Here is a 16896-nt window from a genome sequence, read left to right as displayed (position 1 = left end):
TGTGGATGAGAAGGCCTGGCTCGCAATCTCCGCTCTAATTCATTCCAAAGGTATTCTATTGGGTTGAGGTCAGAACTCTGTGAGGCCAGTCAAATTCCTCCACCCCAAACTCGCTCATATGTGTCTTTATGGACCTTGCTTGGTGCACTGGTGGGCAGTCATGTTAGAACAGGAAGGGGCTGTCCCCAAACTGTTCCCACAAAGTTGGGAGCATGAAATTGTCCAAAATGTCTTGGGATGTTGACGCCTTAAGAGTTCCCTTCACTGGAACTGAGGGGCGAGCCCTGTTGATGTCATTGCATTACCCACAAACAGTGTTTCCAATTTTCTTTTAATAAATTTTAAGTTTATACGGATTTACACTATGTGGAGTATTTTCTTTTTTGGTCATGCTATTTTGAACTCTTGAGAGGATTTGGTCTGACAAGTTGGCTGATTCTGATGGCCGCTTCTTGGTGACATCTCTTGACCAATTGGATTGCCTTACAACTTTATCTGGAACCCAGATGTGGAGGTCCCATATTTTGGTGGTTGCACCATAAGCCCTGTTGACTCACTGAGCATATGCCCATTTGAGTCCTCTCACTCCGGTAAGCCTCCTCACTAACTGGTGGTGGTTCTATTGTTTGTGTCCTGACCTCAACATTGATGTCCCGTGGAATCCGACTTCTAGTTACACAATTTGTTTTCGCCATTTATTTAACCACTTCCCGCCCAGCCTATAGCAAAATGACGGCTGGGCGGTGGTTCAAATAACAGCCGCCATGTGCACGTGGGGTCGCGCATCGCGGCGGTGCGGTGTGTCGGTCTGACACACCACTACACCGATCTTGGTAAAGAGCCTCCAATGGAGGCTCTTTACCACGTGATCAGCCATGTCCAATCACGGCTGATCACAATGTCAACAGGAAAAGCCATTGATTGAAAAGACGTGAGTAGAGGAGAGCCAATCGGCGGCTCTCCTGACGGGGGGGGCCTACGCTGATTTTTTATCAGCACAGCCCCCCCTCAGATGCCCACACTAGACCACCAGGGAAGCCGCCAGGACCACCAGAGAAGGGGGGAACATGTGGATGGCCAGGTATGTATCCCATGGCCATCCACATGGGCAAATTATGCCCAATCTGTGCCAATCAGTGCCCACAAATGGGCACTGACTGGCACATTATATAACATGTGACATCAGTGAAGCCCAGCAATGCCACCCTTCAGTGTCATCAGTGCCACCAGTGTCATCAGTGCCATCCATCAGTGTCCATCAGTGCCCATCAGTGTCCATTAATGCCCATCCGTGCCACCTATCAGTGCCACCCATAAGTACCCATCGAGGACATGGATGAAGAACTCAGGCACTTTGAACTGCAGGTTTAGCAAAGTCTCTATTTCCACCCAGAGAGTAGCCACTCGCAGCTGGGTACTTCAAGGCTGAACGGATCTCTAGCCAGAGATCATGGCAGTCAGCACGTTGACTGAAAACTTGAACAATCAACTGAAGGTGAACAGGAACCTTTTTCCTCAGTACCTGGAACGTTTTCCGCTTCCTCAATGGTAACGGAAAAGTGTGAACTCATCAATGTCCTTCCCAACTCAATAACCAGGCACTTTCCAGGATGCCACTTACCGGCCCTCCTCTGAAGAGTCCTCCCCCGGTCACTTCCATGAGCTGTGGTGCCCCTCCAAGCCTAGAGCACACCCGGACACTGTGAATCCTCCCTCAGTTACTGCACCTCGGACCAGCTGGTTCCGAGACTCGGGAACAGACGGATCCCTACCCCAGACCAGGCGGGTCTATCAGGGGCCACTGACAGGAACATGTTGCGGGGTGTTAAACACCCCGTGACCGGGACTCCTCATGGGGCTACCCCAGTCCTGGAACCAGAACAGACCACACGGGTCTCACGAACAACTCCGGAACCCCGAACACGTGACCCACACCCCTTAAGTACCCCCTCCCAGACTCCTCAGCGGGCCCCGGCACTCCCGCTGATTGGCTCCAAGACGGCCGATGCCCAAACATCCAACCAGACCTGTTTCTGGCCTGTCATGTACACCTCACCGTTCACATCACCAGGCAGAACTTCTAAACATAGCCCGGCCAGACTGGTGTTAAGGCCAACCTACACAATCAACCCTCAGAACCTTTACTGTCCTGAGACCAAAAACGAAATTTACAATGCGTGTGACATTTGATCCCAAATGTCATCCGCTACATTTGTTTTTTGTGGTCATTGCACAGTGTACATTCGTTTGTATACATATGTATTTCAATGTTTCCAGCACCGCACATAACTTCACTTTTTTATGCTTTAATATTAAAAAGATTTTTTTCTTCTATTTATTAAAATAAACGCAAGCGCCAGACTTCGTCTGTTCTCCTTGTTGTATTTTAAAAGCAAGTTATCCAGAGTATCCGCAACACCAACAGGAGGATGCTCGTGTTTTTTTATTTTTTTTCGGCGAACGCCTTCATCGCGGCTAACTGCTTGCTATTTATTCTTTGACATTGCGTGCTTTTGTCCAATTTGCATTTTTTGTAGCAATAAAAAACAGGCAGGCATTTTTATGAGACGTCTTTGCAAAACAATTTTTTTTTTTTTTTTGTCTTTCACTTTTGCAGTGCGTCTTCAGAAGTGTCGTTGGTTTATGTTTATATAGTTTATGCAGCCGTCATTGTATAAACAGCCCTTGTATCCAGCAGCTCGCTACCGGATAACTGTATAATAATAGAGAGCTTTTAATGTTATTGTCTTCGGCAATTCACATAATCCACCATTATATACACTTACCACTCACTCCCTCTCCTTTAAGCTTGCTGTCTTATCAAATTTTTTTTTTTTGTCGTTAATGGCGTTTTTTTTTTTGTTTTTTGTTTTTTGGTTGCTGCGGCAACCTAATAACTGCAAATTTTCTTTGTGTCATTGTTTCCTCTCTGTCGTCAGAAGATCAAAAAGGAAACTTTCAAAGTGTAATTTTCTCAGAAATTATTAACATCTTCTGCTAATTATTTTCAAGCAATTCTTTATTGTGTTTTTATTTTATTTATGTGCGTGGTCACACTCGTTCATCTCGGTCTTCCGAAATTTAAAGGGCAATGAATAAAAATAAATAAAAAAAAAAACATCTCGTCATTAAACGTATTATAGAAGCGGAAAAAAAGTTTGAGCCTGAAGTTGAGACACGAATAAGCCGAAAAAAACCGAAAATGTAATATAGTGCTGCTTACCGAGCTGTACATGTGGTGGCTGCATTTGTTTTCTTTTTTTTTTAGGCTTTTTTTATTTTTATTTTGCACCTGGAGATCCGGCCAGTAACACAGTTCTTGTTTAGGGTGGGTACATTCTGGAGGAGCAGAGAGGCCACCCTTGGTAAAGTCTCCCCTCCTCCAGCATACAGTGCCTTGAAAAAGTATTCACACCCCTTGACATTTTCCACATCTTGTCAAGTTCCAAACAAAAACATAAATGTATTTTATTGGGATTTTATGTGATGAACCAACACAAAGTGGCACATAATTGTAAAGTGAAATTAAAATGATAAATCGTTTTTGAAATTTTTTACAAATAAATATGTGAAAAGTGTGAGGGGTACAGTTGTATGGCGCCCCCCGGAGTCAATACTGTGTAGAAGCAAATGTCTCTGCAATTACAGCTTCAAGTCTTTTTGGGGATGTCTCTACCAGCTTTGCACATCTAGAGAGGGACATTTCTGCCCATTCTTCTTTGCAAAATATCTCAAGCTCTGTCAGATTGGATGGAGAGAGTCTATAAACAGCAATTTTCAAGTTTTGCCACAGATTCTCAATTGGATTATGATTTATAATGTGATTTAGGTCTGGACTGTGACTGGGCCATTCTAACACATGAATATGTTTTGATCTAAACCATTCCATTGTAGCTCTGGCTGGATGTTTCAGGTCGTTGTCCTGCTGGAAGGTGAACCTCCGCCCCAGTCTCAAGTCTTTTGAAGACTCTTATGCCCTGTACACACGGCCCGGACTTTTCGACAGCAAAGGTCAGACAGAACGAATAAATCAAACAATTCAACCTTCATCGGACCTTTGCTGTTGAAAAATCAGACGGGCTTTAGATTTAGAACATGTTTCCAATCTTTCCGATGGACTCGAGTCCAGTCGAAAAATCCGTTCTGTATGCTAGTCCGACTTCCTTATTCCAGTCCGGTCGTACGTCATCATAGTCGAATCCGTCGGAATTTGGTGTGAATGTGTGTGGCCAAGTGCGTTCGTTCAGAAAGTCTGTTGGAAGTCCGCCGAAAGTCCGTCGGGAAGACCGTCAGACCTAGTCTGGCAGAAAGTCCGATCGTGTGTACGCGGCATAACAGGTTTTCTTCTAAGATTGCCCTTTATTTGGCTTCATCCATCTTCCCATCAACTCTGACCAGCTTCCCTGTTCCTGCTGAAGAAAAGCATCCCCACAACATGATGCTGCCACCACCATGTTTCACGGTGGGGATGGTATGTTCAGGGTGATGTGCAGTGTTAGTTTTCCGCCACACATAGCATTTTGCTTTTAGGCCAAAACGTTCAATTTTGGTCTCATCTGACCAGAGCACCTTCTTCCACATGTTTGCTGTGTCCCCCACATGGCTTCTCACAAACTGCAGACGGGACTTCTTATGACTTTCTTTCTCCAATGTCTTTCTTCTTGTCACTCTTCCATAAAGGTCAGATTTGTGGAGAGAGTTGCCCTGTGGACAGATTCTCCCACCTGAGCTGTGGATCTCTGTAACTCCTCCAGAGTTACCATGGACCTCTTGGCTGCTTCTCTGATGAATGCATTCCTTGCCCGGCTGGTCAGTTTAGGTGGACGACCGTGTCTTGGTAGGTTTGCAGTTATGCCATACTCTTCCAATTTTCAGATGATGGATTGAACAGAGCTCCGTGAGATGTTCAAAGCTTTGGATATTTTTTTTATAAACTAACCCTGCTTTAAACTTCTCCATAACTTTATTTCTGACCTGTCTGGTGTGTTTCTTGGCCTTCATGATGCTGTTTGTTCACTAAGGATCTGTAACAATCCTCTGAGGGCTTCACAGAACAGCTGTATTTATACTGAGATTAAATTACACACAGTTGGACTCTGTTTACTAATTAGGGGACTTCTGAAGGCAATTGGTTCCACTAGATTTTAGTTAAGGGTATAAAAGTAAAGGGGGCTGAATACAAATGCACCCCACACTTTTCACATATATATTTGTAAAAAAAAAAATGAAAACTATTTATCATTTTCTGTCAACTTCAGAATTATGTGCCACTTTGTGTTGGTCTATCACATAAAATCCCAATAAAATAAATGTATGTTTTTGGTTGTAACATGACAAAACGTGGAAAATAAGGGGTATGAATACTTTTTCAAGGCAATGTATTTCCTTAGACCCAGTCAATCTGGACAGTATTGGACATTTGTTGACTTGGCACCATCCACAGACAGCTTCACTCTTCAAGAAGACACAGAAGTTGAATCCAATACACTTTGACTTCAGCTAATTGCAGTACAGAGAATGTTTTCCAGTCTTTTGAGATGTAAGAAGACAATGACTACCCTGTCTCTGTCTCTGCAAAGAACTAACACTGGCTGTGGGGACCAGAAAGAAGTGGGGAGAGTCTAGCTAAAATATATAAATAAGTGCAGCGCTTAAAAACACCTATATCAATAAGTGAAAGTATGCATTTAAAGTAAACAAACAAATGGTATTGACAAAAAAGTCCACTAAAATCCAAAATGGGTATAGACAGTCTCAAAGTCAATCTCCACGGATCTCAAAGTGGTTTGTCTGGGACTTTTGAAGTTGTCAGATGGCATTCATAGCAGAATAACTCGCAACCTTCTCAGACCTCAGAACCTCTTGAGAGGGGATTGTAAGAAGATTAAAGAAGGTAGGTACTCTTACCAGATGAGTTGGACACATCCACCTTATAGTAGTGTGTCATACGAGCTTATGGGGGGGCTCCAGCCACATGCCCTAATGCAACCAGCCGGATGGTGTTTCACCTCGGAATTCCTTGTAGTCTCCAGCTGGAAGAGGTAGATGAAGTTTCCGAGCTGTGGATCGCTGTAGGACTTGGCACCAGAAATCTCATAAAGATTCACCATAGGGGGGACAAAGCATAAAAAAACGCCTCGCATGGTAAAATACAACCAATGATGGTTTATTGAAAATATTCAAATTAAAACAGAACTAATAGTCCATAAAAATCACGTGATACATAAAAACAAAAAATTTGCAATGTGGGGAGCTGAAAAATGCTGTACCTACGCGTTTCGACCTCTAAGTCGTCTACAGGGGCATAACCTGACTCCCCCACATTGCTACAATATATAGACTAAATCATTAAAGGATACTAGAGGCTCATGGGAAATGACCACCCCCAGAATTAACCCACGAGTGTGCTCACACTATATTAAGGACGCGAACACACAGGACTCTCCATATACCTTATTACATCAAGGTCACATACCTAATAATTCAATATTATACAGGATGTCAATATGCAACGTGTAACTAGGGGCGCCGGCTGGAAACATACATTTTGAAAAGCCCGCACTTCCTGCATTCCAGCCTCAAAACCGGAAGCAGGAAGTGTATCCATATACCCACAAGGTGCCGCCAGCACTCCCATTAGGGGGCAGAAATCTTGTCTATTCACAGCATAGCTCTGCAACTTTCTTCATTCCTCTGCCTATATGGAGGGGGGGGGGTGCCTTTCCTCCAATCAGCTCACACATAGTGTATGCCCAAACTCCACACCCACTGCTGAAACAAGAAGAGACATTTATAACAGGATGTGCACTTTCTAAAGAGTCTGGAAAGCTGAAGACAGCAGATATAGGTGTGTCATCTGAGGCTGTTCACTTCACTGGGTATATGTGAGGGTTTTCATCCACTTTAAATAGACTCTATCTAGCTCAAGATGGCTGCAAGAGTCACATGGGGTTCCAGCATCCAATCGGAAGCTCCCCCAGTGACCCAGGAAACCAAGTTTCTCTTGACTTCCTCTCCCTTTGAAAGGCTGCTGCGGTTTGAGCACCACCTGCAGTGGAGAATGCAGACTGCACCTGGCTTACTATGCTTGTATTTAAAATATAAATGTAATCATGTATTACAGGATAGAGAAATCTATTGATTTGTGATTTATTTATTTTTTTATATCTGCCTGTGCCTGGAGTTTAGCTATCAAAGCAGTGAAGAACGTGTAGAGTGACAGCAATGTTCCGGTCACAGTGACAATGACACGTTGCCGAGTGACCTTCTTTGTAAAACGAAAGGCAGGGATTAGATTGAATATTACACGGTCCCTAATAGATTTATCCTTCGAACATTACAGAATTTCCCGTGAGACAATGGGCAATATGCCGCTCCTGCTCTTTATTCGGCTTATTCGGTGTGTCTAAAGCTGTTTTTCCTCCATAGATGATGACTAACCGATTAGAACAAAAACGGTGGACGCATTGCTGCATAGACATGGAAACAGCTGGAACAATAACATTTCAATTTTAATCTCTTACATGCTAAAAATTTATTTTGTAGATATGTATAGGGTTGTTTTAACTAGATACTCCTTTAGTTCTATTCCCTGTACTGTTTGTAGCATCCTCCTCGTATAGAGCTAGGTAAATGTAGTTTGGCTCCTCTGTACTCAATGGAGTAGGGGTTGATTATCCAGGGTTTTACCCATGACTTATAAAGAAGAGGTCCCCAACCACCGGGGCCGTGGACCGGTGCTGGTCCGTAGCCAGCTGGGAGCCAGACCCAAACAAATATTCACCAATGGCTACTACGATATGTGAGTAGAAGACCCCTGTGCTGAAGGAAAGTGACTGTGTAGCTTTTGACTCTTGGAGGAGTACAAGTCACCAGTACATGTATTCATTCACCTAGCTTGTCCCTATTAAAACACAGTGTCCATCTCTCCGCTGATCCCCGAGGAGCAGGCCAATGACAAGTCTGTGTCTGCTCCACTATGCAGAGGAGACACAGCCCGCTGTTCTCTATAGGGAGGTTGGATGGAAACAGACTGTATGTCCATCTCCATCCGATTGTCATCCGATCCAATGTACGGAATGCAAACGTATCCCCACCTGTCTGTTTTTAACAGACCGGATTATATGTCGACGGGGACACATGTCCGCTTAGAAAACATGAGTGGTCTGATTGGGTCTGCCTGAAAAATGGACAGGCAGACCCCGATAGGTATGCTGGTGTGAAAGGGGCCTTCTGGTATAATGATCGCTTGGTTAATTGCTCTGCCTCTTTGTGTCTGAGTCAGATGCAACTACTGTGAAGCTCTCACCTGCACAGCATTAGACTAATGCTCTGTACACATGGTCGGACATTCCGGTCACAAAATCCGTCGGAAAATATAAGAAATACACTAAAGTTAATTTCAGGGCATACAAATGCAATACATTACCTAATTTTATGGTAAACTATAAAAGACAAGGTTGCACCAAATGAATAGATACCCAACATATCAAAACTTAAATTTGCATGCACCCGTGAAATGGCGACAAACATTACGGAGGAGGTCTGGTGCTAGAAATATTCCTTTCATTCCGGTGTGCACAACAATATGTAACATGCATATAAATGTTTTTATGTGTAAGAACCCCTGATGCGTGCTTACAGTGGTGTGAAAAAGTGTTTGCCCCCTTCCTCATTTCCTGTTCCTTTGCATGTTTGTCACACTTAAGTGTTTCGGAACATCAAACCAATTTAAACAATAGTCAAGGACAACACAAGTAAACACAAAATGCAATTTGTAAATGAAGGTGTTTATTATTAAAGGTGAAAAAAAATCCAAACCATCATGGCCCTGTGTGAAAAAGTGATTGCCCCCCTTGTTAAAACATACTATAACTGTGGTTGTCCACACCTGAGTTCAATTTCTCTAGCCACACCCAGGCCTGATTATTGCCACACCTGTTCACAATCAAGGCATCACTTAAATAGGAGCTGCTTGACACAGTAAGGTCCACCAGAAGATCCTTAAAAGCTACACATCATGCCGAGACCCAAAGAAATTCAGGAACAATTGAGAAAGAAAGTAATTGAGATCTATCAGTCTGGAAAGGGTTATAAAGCCATTTCCAAAGCTTTGGGAATCCAGCGAACCACAGTGAGAGCCATTATCCACAAATGGCGAAGACATGGAACAGTGGTGAACCTTCCCAGGAGTGGCCGGCCGCCCAAAATTACCCCAAGAGCGCAGCGACGACTCATCCAAGAGGTCACAAAAGACCCCACAACAACGTCCAAGGAACTGCAGGCCTCACTTGCCTCAGTTAAGGTCAGCGTTCATGCCTCCACCATCAGGAAAAGACTGGGCAAAAATGGCCTGCATGGCAGAGTTCCAAGGAGAAAACCACTGCTGAGCAAAAAGAACATCAAAGCTCGTCTCAATTTCTCCACAACACATCTTGATGATCCCCAAGACTTTTGGGACAACATTCTGTGGACCGATGAGACAAAAGTGGAACTCTTTGGAAGGTGTGTGTCCAAGTATATCTGGCGTAGAAGGAACACTGCATTTCATAAAAAGAACATTATACCAACAGTAAAATATGGTGGTGGTAGTGTGATGGTCTGGGGCTGTTTTGCTGCTTCAGGACCTGGAAGACTTGCCGTGATAAAAGGAACTATGAATTCTGCTGTCTACCAAGAGATCCTGAAGGAGAATGTCCGACCATCTGTTCGTGTACTCAAGCTGAAACGAACTTGGGTTCTGCAGCAGGACAATGATCCTAAACACACCAGCAAGTCCACCACCGAATGGCTGAAGAAAAACAAAATGAAGACTTTGGAGTGGCCTAGCCAAAGTCCTGACCTGAATCCTATTGAGATGTTGTGGTATGACCTTAAAAAGGCCGTTCATGCTCGAAAACCCTCTAATGTAACTGAATTAGGACAATTCTGCAAAGATGAGTGGGCCAAAATTCCTCCAGGACGCTGTAAAAGCCTCATTGCACGTTATCGCAAACGCTTGGTTGCAGTTGTTGCTGCTAAGGGTGGCCCAACCAGTTATTAGGTTTAGGGGGCAATCACTTTTTCACACAGGGCCATGATGGTTTGGATTTTTTTTCACCTTTAATAATAAACACCTTCATTTACAAATTGCATTTTGTGTTTACTTGTGTTGTCCTTGACTATTGTTTAAATTGGTTTGATGTTCCGAAACACTTAAGTGTGACAAACATGCAAAGGAACAGGAAATGAGGAAGGGGGCAAACACTTTTTCACACCACTGTATATGTGGGGGTGGTGTGGACCTTTTTGGCAGGGGGGGGGGGGGGGATTTTATATGCTTGGGTGTAATTTTCTTTTTACTGATGTAGCAATACAGACTACAATCATAAAGCACCGTACCTTCCAGTATCTCAAAGCATCGCCTGTCCCTCTAGGGGTCAGTGTATCAGGCAGGGTTGCCATCTGTATGGGATTCACCCGGACAGTCCGGGTTTTGAATCATGTGTCCGGGTTTCAGTCTGCCTGAGTCAACATCTCAAGAAGGAAGAAGCAGAAGAAGAAGAAGAACGGAAGGTGGCGGCGGCAGCAGCAGCAGAAGACTGGGCCACCGCTAGTAAAAGAGCTGGAAGAAGAATGCGGTGGCCCGGCAAGAAGAATCGAAGAGGGGGACAAAACCCCTGAAGTCTGAAGAAGGGGCGGCGGTGACAGAAGACCGGGCCTCCGCTAGTAAAAGAGCTAAAGGAAGAAAGCGGAGGCCCAGCAAGAAGAACCGAAGAGGGGGACAAGACCCCCCGAAGTCGGAAGACCCCCGGGCGGTGCCAAGAAGACCCCCCAAGACGGAAGACCACCGGAGCTGTGCAATAAACAATTTTTAACCCTTGTGTGTTATGTTTTATTTACTTTTTTTTCACCAGGTGAATGAGTAGGGGTACATGGTACCGCAATACTCATTCACATAGGGTGGGGGGGCCGGTATCTGAGGGTCCCCTTCTTAAAGGGGGCTCCCGGATTCCGATAAGCCCCCCGCCCGCAGACCCCAACAACCAACAGCCAGGGTTGTCGGGAAGAGGACATTGTCCTCATCAACATGGGGACAAGGTGCTTTGGGGTGGGGTGCCGCAGAGCGCCCCCCTTCCCCCAAAGCACCCACCCCCATGTTGAGGGCACGCGGTCTGGTACGGCTCAGGAGGGGGGGGGGGCGCTCACTCGTCCCCACCCCCTTTCCTGACCGGCCGGGCTGCGTGCTCAGGTAGGGGTCTGGTATGGATTTTGGGGGACCCCCACGCTGTTTTTTTCGGCGTAGGGGATTCCCCTTAAAACCCCTACCGGACCCAAGGGCCTGGTATGCCTCCGGAGGGGGATCCCATGCCTTTTTCTTTTTCAATTTGGCGTGGAGTTCTCCCTTAGGATTCATACCAAATACAGTGCCTGGTATTGGCGGGAATCCAATTCGGATCCCTGCACCAGTGTGAACCTCTCCAGCGATGCTTGTCGCTTATCGGGAAAGGAACAGAAACATTTTTCCTTTCCCAATGCGAGCCGGCTCGGCGCTGGCTCCCCCGATGGGGCTCGCAGGGTGTCAATCTCGCCGATAAAAGCGGCGAGATTGACACAATATCGCGGGGACCTACTGTACTACAGAAAGTGTTCAGGTTTGGCTTGAAGAAAAGGTGGCAACCCTAGTATCAGATTACATCATATTTGCTTGCCAAACAAAAGGATTGTGGGATGAATACTCCTCCCATCAGATAAATGCTTTGCACGATTATGTGCCAGGACTACATATCCAAGGGATCTTTGCTGCCATTGGGGAGATTGCTGGGAGTAGCTATAAAAGAAGCAAAACACCGCGCGGAGTTCTCTTCCTCCCGGGCCTGACGCAAGACGGACCTCTCTGTGCCAGGAAAGAGGGGTTGTGGCCTACCAACTTCCAACCTATATCTGAGAGGCCTAGCTCTGCCGTTTGCCGTCGGACATTCTTCCAGCACCAAGCTTCACATCGGGATATTGAGGTGGTGGATCCACTGCACGACTGTCGCTACATGAGTTACTGTCCGGAAGACATTGTATCGGTCTGGTCGTTGGTGAGAGGGCAATTGCCCAACCTTTACCCATCCTTCCTTTGTCACAGCTACATTGGGACACTTTGCACAGACATCTCTACTCTAGTAATACATTACTAAACCTGTTCGAGCACTGTGCTTAGACATCTTTAGCTTTCCTCACTACAAGAAACCTATTGTTTCCCACTACACCTAATCGGATTATAGTTAACAAACTCCTACGTACCGGTGAAGAATATCAGATCTGCAATGTGGACTTTATTGCCATTACTGATAGAAAGGCCACTATATTATCATTTCTATATCTGCTCTCTGTCTCTCTTTGGGATAGGAATATAGGCTGGCCAGGTTCCATCTTCTACAGAGTGCCAGTATCATTAGTTAGCTGAAACATCTTGTTAAAGGGTAACATTATTTCTTAAAGTGGAGGGCCACCCTGAAAAAAAAAATACATTAAAAATTAGAAAAAAATCTAAAAAAAAAATGAAAAAAAATTATTTTTTTTACTTACCAGAAATGCCTGTTGCTAGGCACATAATCCTAATCTGCCTCTTCCTCCTCCACGGAGATCTACTTTCTTCTCTCCTCGTCATGTTGTCTTCTGGGTAATGGGTCGCGCTGTGTTCTGGGAACTGTGTGTCCCAGAACGCAGCGCGTCCCATTCACACAGCGCTGCGCGACTCGCGCATGCGCAGTAGGAAACGGGCAGTGAAGCCGCAAGGCTCCACTGCCTGTTTCCCTTAGAAAGAATGGCTGCGCCCTGGACAGGTAAGTAGGCTTATTAAGTCAGCAGCTGCAGTGTTTGCAGCTGCTGACTTTAAATTATTTTTTTTTTAAACGGCCCTCCTCTTTAAAGAAGTGTGTATATAATATTGTCATTGTTTAATATTTGTCTCAAATTCTTCTGCCGAGGTGGCGCTGTTTGCCTAGAACTCAGCAGATATTACCTCCTTTTTGTGACAACATCTCCTTTAATTGGTTCAAGTAAATATTCTCAGAACATAAATACACAGAGTTGTCTAATTTATTGCTCTACAGTGATACAAGGATGTCTGAACACAGAGTGTCAGGTGGGTTGTAATGTTCACCAGATCATGGCTGTGCAGATAAGCAGGCTATTTCAAGCAGTGCCTTAGGGGGCTGTGCTACCCTTAACTTTTTTTTCATCACTCGGACAGGGGAAAAATGAGATTATTATTTTTTGGTGACAAGTTCTCTTCAATGAGACATCCAGGGTCTCATTAAACTAAGTAACCTAATGCCACTCTTGGGCCCACAGGTGGGCAAGCAGAGCCTGGGATACATGGGGGTGGGGCACGTTACAGGGGGTGCGTGGAAGCAATCGGGTGGCAGCGGGGCCTCCGGAATGCTTCCATCTAACAGGCAGTTAAAGTGGATACATGAACTGCATGAGCACATTCCTGATATGTCACTATTTACAGCAACAGTGACATTTTTCAGTGAATCTTTACCTTCTATCATTAAAAAGCTGTCCTTGAGCTCCGATGACTTTGCCTAGAATGGGGAGATGTCATCAGTTTACTGCAGGCTGGAAGACGCATTTCTTCAGTCTCCTCTCTCCCAGTGCTCAGACTGCAGCATTGTAACTTTGTAGCAACTCACAAGGTGAGAGGTTGCAGCAGGGGCTGATATGGTCCAGACCTTCAAAGAAGTGCCAGCCTGAGATTTACATATTATGCCATCTCTGACATGGCATCTCAGCCCCCGAAGGAAATGGTGACCCAGCCTGAACAAAGACAAAGACCTGGGAACTCAGTGCACTTCTTCTGGAGAGAAAAACCTGCTCTACCTGCTGCCACATAAACGCTTTAGAGATGGAGTCTACAACCTTTTTAAACAAAGTGCCAGTTTATTATCCTTCAGATTTTATGGGGGCCAGACTGGCCAGTGGGAGTGGACATTTTTCCTGGCATCAGTGGGAGTAAACATCACCACATTTGGTATCAGTGGGAGGAATAGTGCCCCATCACCGGTATCAGTAGGGGGATTAGTGCCTCATCATTGGTGTCAGTGGGAGGAATAGTGCCCCATCGTTGGTATCATTGGGAGGAATAGTGCCCCATTGTTGGTGTCTGTGGGAGAAATGGTGCCCCATTGTTGATGTCAGTTGGCAGAATAGTGTCTTGTATGAGTAGGAGGAATAGTGAGTGCCCCAGGGGACCAGATAAAGGCAAGTAAAGGGCCGCATCCGGCCCCCGGTCTGCAGTTTGGAGATCACTGGGGTAGAGGTTAATGTGTCAACCAACCAGTAACATGTATTCATTGCTGTCAGTGGGAGGAATAGTGCCCCATCCTTGGTGTCAGTGGAAGGAATAGGGCCCCATCATTGGTGTCAGTGAGAGGAATAGTGCTCCATCACAGGTATCAGTGAGGAGAATAATGCCCCATTGTTGGTGTCTGTGGGAAAAATGGTGCCCCATTGTTGATGTCAGTTGGCAGAATAGTGTCTTGTATAAGTGGGAGGAATAGTGAGTGCTCCAAGGGCCAGATAAAGGTAAGCAAAGGGCCACATCCGGCCCCGGTCTGCAGTTTGGAGACCACTGGGCTAGAGGTTAATGTGTCAACCAACCAGTAATATGTTTTCATTGGTGTCAGTGGGAGGAATAGTGCCCCAGCATTGGTGTCAGTGGGAGGAATAGTGCCCCATGATTGGTGTCAGTGGGAGGAATAGTGCCCCATCACTGGTGTTAGTGGGAGATATAGTGCTCCACCGTTAGTATCAGGGAAGGGGGATGGTGCCACATCATAGGTGTCAGTGGGAGGAATAGTGCTCCACCATTCGTATCAGTGGGGGTGAATTGTGCCCCATCCTTGGTATCATTGGAAGGAATAGTGCCCCATCGTTGGTATCATTGGGAAGAATAATGCCCCATTGTTGGTGTCTGTGGGAGAAATAGTGCCCCATTGTTGATGTTGTTGGCAGAATAGTGTCTTGTATCAGTGGGAGGAATAGTGAGTGCCCCAAGGGCCAGATAAAGGCAAGCAAAGGGCCGCATCTGGCCCCTGGTCAGCAGTTTGGAGACCACTGGGCTAGAGGTTAATGTGTCAACCAACCAGTAATATGTTTTCATTGGTGTAGGTGGGAGGAATAGTGCCCCAGCATTGGTGTCAGTGGGAGGAATAGTGCCCCGTGATTGGTGTCAGTGGGAGGAATAGTGCCCCATCACTGGTGTTAGTGGGAGATATAGTGCTCCACCGTTAGTATCAGGGAAGGGGGATGGTGCCACATCATAGGTGTCAGTGGGAGGAATAGTGCTCCACCATTCGTATCAGTGGGAGGAATAATGCCCCATTGTTGGTGTCTGTGGGAGACATAGTGCCCCATTGTTGATGTTGTTGGCAGAATAGTGTCTTGTATCAGTGGGAGGAATAGTGAGTGCCCCAAGGGCCAGATAAAGGCAAGCAAAGGGCCGCATCTGGCCCCTGGTCAGCAGTTTGGAGACCACTGGGCTAGAGGTTAATGTGTCAACCAACCAGTAATATGTTTTCATTGGTGTAGGTGGGAGGAATAGTGCCCCAGCATTGGTGTCAGTGGGAGGAATAGTGCCCCGTGATTGGTGTCAGTGGGAGGAATAGTGCCCCATCACTGGTGTTAGTGGGAGATATAGTGCTCCACCGTTAGTATCAGGGAAGGGGGATGGTGCCACATCATAGGTGTCAGTGGGAGGAATAGTGCTCCACCATTCGTATCAGTGGGGATGAATTGTGCCCCATCATTGGTATCATTGGAAGGAATAGTGCCCCATCGTTGGTATCATTGGGAGGAATAATGCCCCATTGTTGGTGTCTGTGGGAGAAATAGTGCCCCATTGTTGATGTTGTTGGCAGAATAGTGTCTTGTATCAGTGGGAGGAATAGTGAGTGCCCCAAGGGCCAGATAAAGGCAAGCAAAGGGCCGCATCTGGCCCCTGGTCAGCAGTTTGGAGACCACTGGGCTAGAGGTTAATGTGTCAACCAACCAGTAACATGTATTTATTTGCATATACTGTACCACCAGTCACATTTCTCCTTAACCATTTTAAAACTAACTGCTGGTCTGTACTGAGTCTCTAACCTGGAACAGGCAAACCAGTCGTCCATGGGTGGTCCACCAGCATTCAGCACCTTTCGTGATGTCAAGGCACAGAAATGCATCTTCCCCATCTTAGGTCTCATGTTATGTATGAGGCTTCCGGATTTACTCAAAGACGGTGACATCTTCAGAATGCTAAAGGAATGTAAAGATGTTGACATCTTCGGCATGCCGAAAGAATGTGTAAATACAAACAGCTGCATATGTACAATGATGTGTACATCAAGAATAAAACTGCCAAAACTTTGCATTCCGGAGAGATGATATAGCCAGATGTATAATGGATGGAGACAATCAACATCTTCCTGTACAAGATGAGCATCTGATGTCTATAACAACAACAACATCAATTACACAAAAAACATCAAACCCTAAAAATGACAATCCTCCAATTAAGAAGAATGATATACTGGAGATGATGGGGATTCACGTGTAAGTAGCAATAAGGATATTCTCTGCTGGCAATCCAGTGAAACACAACTAGAGATCCACTTCACAGGTCTGTTTTTTAACAGTTGACTGCCAACTGTAAAGTGAACCGGTAAAGGGAAACTTTGACCTCTTGCCAGTCTGCTTCAATCATTTGTAGAGTATGAACCCCCCCCCCCCCCCCCAACTTTCCCCTTCCCCTCCAGTCCCTTCATCAGCACAGGCCCCTTGATCAATATATTCAGGTGTTGAGAGATCAATTGTTTTGTTCAAGGTGATATAAACTTATAATTATGAAACCATTGGCTGTACTGTAAATGGGCCGTCCAG

This window comes from Lithobates pipiens, unplaced genomic scaffold (assembly GCF_037356315.1).
Source record: "Lithobates pipiens isolate NorthernLeopardFrog02 unplaced genomic scaffold, aLitPip1_a1.2 Scaffold_19, whole genome shotgun sequence".
NCBI classification, from domain to species: Eukaryota; Metazoa; Chordata; class Amphibia; order Anura; family Ranidae; genus Lithobates; species Lithobates pipiens.
The sequence above is the reverse complement of the archived record's forward strand: the minus strand, read 5'-3'. Positions refer to the sequence as shown.